Here is an 8,516-nt window from a genome sequence, read left to right on the forward strand (position 1 = left end):
ATGCTATCTTTCCTTTTGTTGCTTCCTAGTGTCATGTTTTTTTCTCTTTCTTTTTTTTTTCTTTTGTCTCTCTACCTTCTATGACTCTACTTCCTGCTCTGTGGAAGAAATGGAGATGTCCTTATATAGATAGTGGTGAGGGTGGTGAATACATAAATATGTGACTATACAGGGAACCATCAATCGTTTACTTAGGATGGAATGTATGCTGTGTGAACAAAACCATCTTAAAAAAAATGGGTTGATGAAGAAAACTTGAGGGCACTATATTGAGTGAAATAAGTCAGACACATAAGGACAAATATTGCAGGGTCTCACTGATATGAACAAATTATAGTATGCAAACTCATAGACATGAAATATAAGTTATTTAAGTATAACTTATATAAGAAATATATATTTCTATACAAACTTATATAGAAATATAAGTTCCATAAATATAGAACAAGGCTAAAGAATGGGGAGTTACTGCTTATTATGAACAGAACATTCAACTAGGATGAACAATGTGTTGCATAGAGGTGAATCCCAATTAGACTGAGTATCAGTTTCTCATAAAGAACCACAGGGGCAAGAAGGCAGTGGGCTGAAATATACTTAAAGTGCTGAAAGAAAACAGCTTCCAGTCAAGAACTGTATATCTGGTGAGACTCTTTGAAAAATGAGGGACAGATTAAGACATCTTCAGTTAAACAAAAGCTGAGGGAGTACATCACCAGTAGACCTCCCCTACAAGCAATGCTAATGAAGTTCTTCAGGTAGAAAGGAAAGGACACTAGACAGTAGATGAAAGCAGCATAAAGGAATAAAGACCTGTGTAGAGATAACCATTTGGGTAATTATAAATGCCAGTATTGTTGCATTGCTTTTTTTTTTTTTTTTTGATACATAACTCCACTTCTTACTTCCTGCTGGTGCCAAAATGCAAATTCATAAGAAGTAATGATAAATTTAGGTTTTGAGACATACAATGTCCAAAGTGATAAGTGGTAATGAATACACAAAAATGCTGAAGGGACAGAGAGATATAGGAAAAGTACATTCGTGTGCTATTACAATTAAATTTGTATCAAACCAAATATAATTGCTATATATTTAGGATATTAAATTTTAACCCCATGGTAACCACAAGGAATGTAGATGAAAATTATATCCAGATGGACATGAGAAGGTACTCAATGTGGTACAACAAAAGAAATCAAATAAATATACAATAGGATTTAACAGAAGTGAGGGACATAAAAGGATAAGACTTACAAAGGCTAAATAGCAAAATGGTAGAAGAAAGTAGTGCCTTTAAATGTAAATGGATTAAGCTTTCTGGTCAAAAGGGAGAGACTGGAAGAACAGATTTTAAAAAAAAAGCATATGTTGTCTGCAAGAGATTTATGTTAAAGTTAAAGATACAAATAGGATGACTGGGAAAATATGAAAAAATATATACCATGCAAGTACCAACCAAAAGAAAGCAGGAGTGGCTATACCAACATCAGATAAAATAGACTTCAAGTCAAAAACAGTTATGGGGGACAAAGACGGCTATTACATACTGGTAAAGGGGACAATTGAACAGGAAAATGTAAAATGTATATATACATATGCACATAATACCAGAGCCCTAAAATATATGAAATGAATGTTGACAGATTTGAAGGCAGAAATTGACAGTTCTATGTTAATAGTATGAGATATTAACACACCACTCTCAACAATTGGTAGGATATCTAGTCAGAAGATAAATAAGGAAGTACATGACTTGAAAGATATAATAAACCAACTAGACCTAACAGACATATATAGAACACTGCACCCAACAAAAATAGAATACACATTCTTCTCAAAAGCACATGGATCATTCTCAAGGATAGACTGTATTGTGGGTCACAAAACAAGTCTCAGTAAATTAAAAAAATATTGAAATCATACAATGTATATCTTTTGACCACAACAGAATGAAGCTAGAAATGAAGAAAAAGGGAGAAAAGAAAAATTCACAAATATGTGGAAATTAAACAACATACATAAACAACCAGTAGGCTGAAGAGGAAATCATAAGTGAAATTAGGAAATAACTTGAGGAAAATGAAAACGAAAATACAACATACCAAAATTATGGGATGTGACGAAGGCTGTGCTGAGAGGGAAATTTATGGCTCTAAATGCCTACATTTAAAAAGAAGAAAGGCTTCAAATGAGAAACCTAACCTCAAAACTGGAAGAACTAGAAAAACAAGAGCAAACTAAACACAAAGCAAGAAGAAGAAATGAAATAACAAAGATTAGAGCAGAAATAAATGACATAGGAAAAAACAGAAAATAGAGAGGACCAAAATTTAATTCTTGAAAAAGATCAACAAAATTGACTTTAGTTACATTGACAAAGAAAAAAGGAGAGGAAACAAATAACAAAAATCAGAAATAAAAAGGAGGACATTATTACCAACCCCGCTTAAATAAAAGGACCAAAAGTGGATACTATGAACAACTGTATGCCAATAAATTAGATAAGCTACATGAAATGGAAAAATTCATAGAAACACTCAAACCACCTAAATTGACTCAAGAAGAAATAGAACATCTTAATGAACAAATTGCTTTAAAGTGATTGAAGCATTAATCAAAAACCTCCCAACAAAGAAAAACCTAGGGCCAGATGGCTTCAGAGGGAAATTCTACCAAACACTCCAAGGAGACTTAACCCAATTCTCTTCAAACACTTCCAAAAAACTGAAGAGGAGGGACAACTCCCTAACTCATTCTACCTGTCCACCATCATCCTCATTCCTAATCCAGATAAAGACATCACAAGAAAAGAAAACTAAAGTCCAATATCTCTTACGAATATAGATGTTAAAATTCTTAATAAAATTCTAGCAAACTGAATCCAACACCATATTAAGAGTTAAATACCATGATCAAGTGGGATTTTATCCCTGGTATGCAAGGTTGATTCAACATAAGAAAATCAATTAATGTAATACACCATGTTAACAGAATGAAGGAGAAAAACTGGATGATCTTCTCAATTGATGCAGAAAAGGCACTTGACAAAATACAGCACCACTTCTTGATAAAAACACTTAGAACGCTAGGAATAGAAGGAAACTTCCTCAACATCTTAAAAAGCATATATAAAAGACAGCTAACATCTGGCTTAATGGTGAAAGACTGAAAGCTTTCCCTCTAAGATCAAGAACAAGACAAGAACTGTCACCACATTTATTCAACATTGTACTGGAAGTTCTTGTTAGAGCAATTAGGCAAGAAAAATAAATAAAAGGCATCCAAATCAGCAGGAAGAAGTAAAACTGCCCTTATTTGCAGACATGATCATTTATACAGAAAATCATGAAAAATCCACAATCAAGCTCCTAGAGCTAAGTAATAATTTAGAAAAGTGACAGGGTACAAGATCCACACCCCCAAATTAGCAATATTTCTATATACAGGCAATGAAAAATTGGAAGAAGAAATCAAGAAAAAAAACTCCATTCACAATAGCATTTAAAAGAATCAAATATCTAGGAATACATCTAACCAAGGATATAAAAGATTTGTACACAGAAAATTACAAAACATTGCTAAAGATCTACATAAATGGAAGGATATTCTGAATTCATGGATTGGAAACTAAATATTGCTAAGATGTCAATACTACCCAAAGCATTTTATAGATTCAATGCAATCCCAATCAAAATTCCAACATCCTTCTTTGCAGAAATGGAAAAGCCAATCATCAAATTTATATGACAGAGTCCCTGAATAACTAAAGCCATATTGAAAAAAAAGAATGAATTTGGAGGAGTCACACTTCCTTATCTTAAAACTTATTAAAAAGCCACAGTAATCAGAACAGCATGGTACTGGCACAAGGACAGACATTAGACCAATGGAATAGAATTGAGAGCTCAGAAGTCAACTTTTACATTTATGGCCAATTGATTTTTTTTTTTTTAACTTTTTGAAAATTTTTATTTAAAAAACAGAAAAACACAGACTTCTTTCTTTCACTTCAGTATGTGGTATGTTGCATTTTCCAGTTTGTTCAATGCTTTAAAGCTCAGGGATGCCTCTGCTTTCAATTGTACATGGGCCTGAAGCATCCTAGCTTTTGGCAAGCAGGCAGGAGACTCAACAAAAATCAAAACAGGAACAAGGCAGACTAAATGCAGGGCACATCTGTAAACATATTATACATTTGAAAATTACAATATCAGTAAAAGTGATACAGTTTACAGGTGAAATGAAACTATCTGGAACTGGCCTACCACAAGTTTCTGAACCTGGACTGATACAGTAAGAATAAATTATTATATATATTAGGTATAAAAAGTTTTGTTTACATCAAGTGGAATTGGCAATCCATGCTTACACTTTTAAAATCTAAGCAGGGCAGAAGAAATCCAGACTTGAAAGGTAATTTTAATTTCTCTACTCTATGTTGAGTCCAACAGCTTCTTTCACAAACTACTAGTTAAAAGCCTCAACCAACAAAGTAAGAAAACCCAGCCATGCTACTCTCTCTGAAAACTGGACATTTCTTAAGCAAAGGGGTAGAACAAAAGTAGTTACTTTCTCCCCATAATAGCACAGGGGATCCAGTCTACTTTTATTAGAAGATTACACCTCTCTATATAAATGCCCTGCTATTTTAACCTGTATTTGACATACATGGATATACTAATTTCTCTGTGTGTGATGTGATGCTATGTCAGGCCAGAGAACTTGTTTTTATGCCACTAACATCACCCAATCTTAAATTGGACCCTTAGTTTCCGCACACACACAAAAATTTATTTTCACATGCTTATACACAAGCTGCAGTGCAACAGGATGGAAATGTGATGAAATGACAGGGTTTATGTTCTTCTCTGACTAAGAGAAAAATTTCCAGAAGTTCACATTATTTTCCTTTAAAAAACCCATTTGCTCTAGTAATAAAATACATTTGTTAAGATAAATTCAAAGCTAGTAACCTCAGGGGTATAGTTTGCATGAAAACACACCTTCTATAGGCAGGATCTATTACCTTCTTGGCTAAAACCATGAAAAATTTTTGTTCTCATGGGCTTTTTTTTTTCCTTCCCCTTTTAGATTTTTCTGAGAAATTAAAAGGGAAAGAATTTACAGAAAGGTACAGAAGTTTCTCTTTAGCTATTTGATGAAAATACAAGGAAAACAGCACATTTAGTGTTAGTGACAGAGAGCAAGTCTGGAGCACCTACAGCTGAAAAGCAGAATATATTTTTGCTCCCAGTTATACAATTATATTAAAATATTGGAACAGGTGTTTTTTTTTTTTTTTTTTTTTTTGTATTGAACACCTAAGCCAATTGCTTGTTCTGCAACTCTTCTTTAAATGACATTCATGGATTCTTCAGTTGTAAAAGTCCAATGTGTAACCGAAACCAAGTGAACTATGTACCACCAACTATTCCAGAATTGTAGAACATCAATGCCCTCCCCCATCCCTATCCCACAAAAAACAAAAGGAAAGAAAAGTACTTCCCCGACACCCTACAGAGGCTGTTTAACTCCTGGCAAGACATGCAAATCATAGTTGCTAAAAAAAAAAATACACCCCTGCAAATTTCAAGGCATTTATCCAGCATTCTCGCAGGGTTCAAAGTAAAACCGAAAGATCAAGGGAGGAGTGGGGAAAATGGTGAAATCATTCTGGGTTCCCCGTGATTAGTGTATCACTTTAGTCACAGAACAAGATACAGAGATCTTTTAAGTGGATTTGCCTTTCCAGTGGGTCATTTGTTGCCCAAGTTGATGACAGCAGAAACTTAAGAACCACACTTGTTAAGTCTGTATTAATCACTTGCATTCACTCTTAAAAACAAAAACTAACAAAAAAAAAAAAAAAAAAAAAAAAAACACTATTCAGTACCAGAGATTAAATAACCTTGTGTAGTCTCTTGAAATAAATTTTGATTCCTTAAGAAGTCTAATTACTTTCAGTTGCCATTTTTTTAAATAACTATATATATTTATATATATATATTTGTATATATTATCCTGTGATTCTACTTATGGTTCCTCTGCTGCGTTGAAGATCTAGGAGCATAAAAGCCTCGTATCCCCCATGAAAGGTGGCTCTAATGCTGCAGAAAGGTTATGAATAGGCAGTCTGATCCTGCTACCCTTCATTGATCTGGACTATCCATGGCTTCATTGTAAGTGATTATCCTTTTGGGATCTTGCTTCTGCAAATTCCAAATAGATTCCATTTCTTTAGTGTGATATACAATAGCAGCCCTCAGGTCAAAAGAACCCCAGCTATCATTTCTTTCTAGGCCTCTCTGATATCTCTGTTCTTTGGCGGAGCCTAACAAAGTGTTTGTAGGAGAGGCCAGAGGATTTTGATTTTCTATCTCGTAGTCCTTTGAGAGAAACACTAAAGCACCTTGACTACTGGTGTCTGCTTTTTGCAGGTCACCTATATGACTGGGTTCCAAGGATAAGGCTCCACTCTCACTAGTAGTCCCAGGTTTTAGAATGCTACCCAGAACTTGAGGACTAGTCCGTTTTTCCAGCTCATAAGCCTTGGGAAACACAGGATGCTCAGTTCCTGAGGGGATTATTTCAGCACCCTGTGAAACCAAAGTGGCAGGATATTCCCCTTGAAATGTCACCTCCATTACTTTATGATCTGATGACTTCCCAATAACAGTCTCAGGGCCAGCACTGGGTTCATTTATAAATGATAAACCCCACTGATTCTGGAAGATATCCCCCAAGTTTTGCTGATCTGTCTGAGAGGGCAGATCCACTTGTGTTGTGCTCCACAGCACAGTTTGCATATTTGAAGGGTAGATAAAAAGGCTAGACTTAATTTGTTCAACAGCTGCTGAAGTTAAACTCATGTCCTGGAGAACTGAATCAGTCCCAGAAGAGATGGGAGTATTAGCAGCAGTAGTGAGCAGTGGCTGAACCCCTGGAGAATACCCACTTGCATCAGTCCCTGCTAAAACAGGTCCATTAGAAAAACTGGCAGAAGTAACACATTTCAGCGCAGACATAGGAACCTGGGATAACCGACTTGAAGATTGCGTCTGAGTCTCCCCAGTAGATGATGAAGAGGATGAAGATGAAAATGGAGACACAGAAGAATTCTGTACAGTTTTGTTGAGGTTTTCCTTAACTTTGCTTGCATAACTTATTTTAGGAACTATTTTAGCACTGCTATTGTCCACTGGAAAAACTGGGGGTGGTTTAAATAGGGTCCACGAGTCCTCCTTGGAGGCAACTGCTGAAGCATGCTTTCCTTTGGGCCGATCATCAAACTTTTTGTTGCTCACACCAGGTTTAGCATCGGAGCTCTTCCGCAGCACATCACCAACAGTGGGTTTTCCTCGGCTTGCTCCTCCAAGCCCAGATTCGTACTTCCAAATGGGCTTAGAACCATCTACTCGACTTCCCTTTTGTTCACTATAGTCAGGTTTGAAAGTTTCAAGTCCCTGTTTTAAAGCTGGGACACCAGTCTCTTGTTGCATTATTTTGTCCTGCACTAAATTAAGGTTTTCACAACCCTTGGCACTATTGCGCCTGGCTTTCCTTTTTTTAGGAGTGGTATATCCGCTCTCAGATCCACTGCCATCATTATCTGCCCCTTTGCCCATATAACCATTAGTAATATAGCCTGAATTATTTGTCACAACACCATTTGGAATTGCTACAACTTCGGTCTTGTCTACTGATTGGTTCTCTCCAGATTAATTTTCATAAGACTTCCCATTCTTTTTGTCCATACTGTTTTTCTGAATAAAATTCTTGGTTTTAATTCCTGCTTTTCCGAAGGTGCTGGCCTTCACGGTCTGCTTCAGGTTAGTGTCTACAATTTGCTGGTTACCATTGAGGACCCTGGAAATAGGGTTAGCTTCATCAGAACCCAGGCTCTTTAAAGATATTTCTCTTTCTCCAGCATTACCATTTAGTTCACCATAGCCTGTTTTCTTCTTCGGCGTTTCCTGGTGTTGCTGGAGGGCATGTTTCTGCTCATGTTTCAGAGGCTTTGGCTGGGCCTTGGGGCTGCCCTCGGCTCCATGCTGCAAGTACTGGTGAGGCTGCTGGTGATGGTGGTGATGGTGGTGGTTGTGGCTGTGGTTGTAAAAATAATAATGGTGGTGGTGGTGGTGGTGCTGCTGCTGCTGCTGCTGCGGGTGATGGTGCGGATGCCAATTGATTTTTGACAAGGTGGCAAAGACTGCTCAATTGGGAAAGAATAGTCCCTTTAACAAATGGTGCTAGGAAAACTGGATCTCCATTTGAAAGAAAAAAAAAAAAGGAAAACCCCTACCTAACACCGTATACAAAAGTCAACTTGAGAACCTAAGTTGGCATCTAGGTGAGACAGGGCAAAAAAACACCTCCATGAAACATACTAGATAAAAGCCCCAAAGTGACCCAGAACACCAGTTCCAGCAATGCACCAGCCGGACAAGGTCTGCTAAATCTACAGGGACCATGCATTTGGTGAAACTGGGAGTCTGCATTGTGAAATGAGTGAG

General features: G+C 36.6%; 1 pseudogene; it reads right to left on the reverse strand.

Moving 5' to 3' along the window:
* Positions 1 to 6,111: 6,111 nt before the first annotated feature.
* On the reverse strand, positions 6,112 to 8,183 carry LOC119530192 (annotated as a pseudogene).
* Between the last annotated feature and the right edge of the window lie 333 nt (positions 8,184 to 8,516).

This window comes from Choloepus didactylus, chromosome 3 (assembly GCF_015220235.1).
Source record: "Choloepus didactylus isolate mChoDid1 chromosome 3, mChoDid1.pri, whole genome shotgun sequence".
NCBI lineage: Eukaryota > Metazoa > Chordata > Mammalia > Pilosa > Megalonychidae > Choloepus > Choloepus didactylus.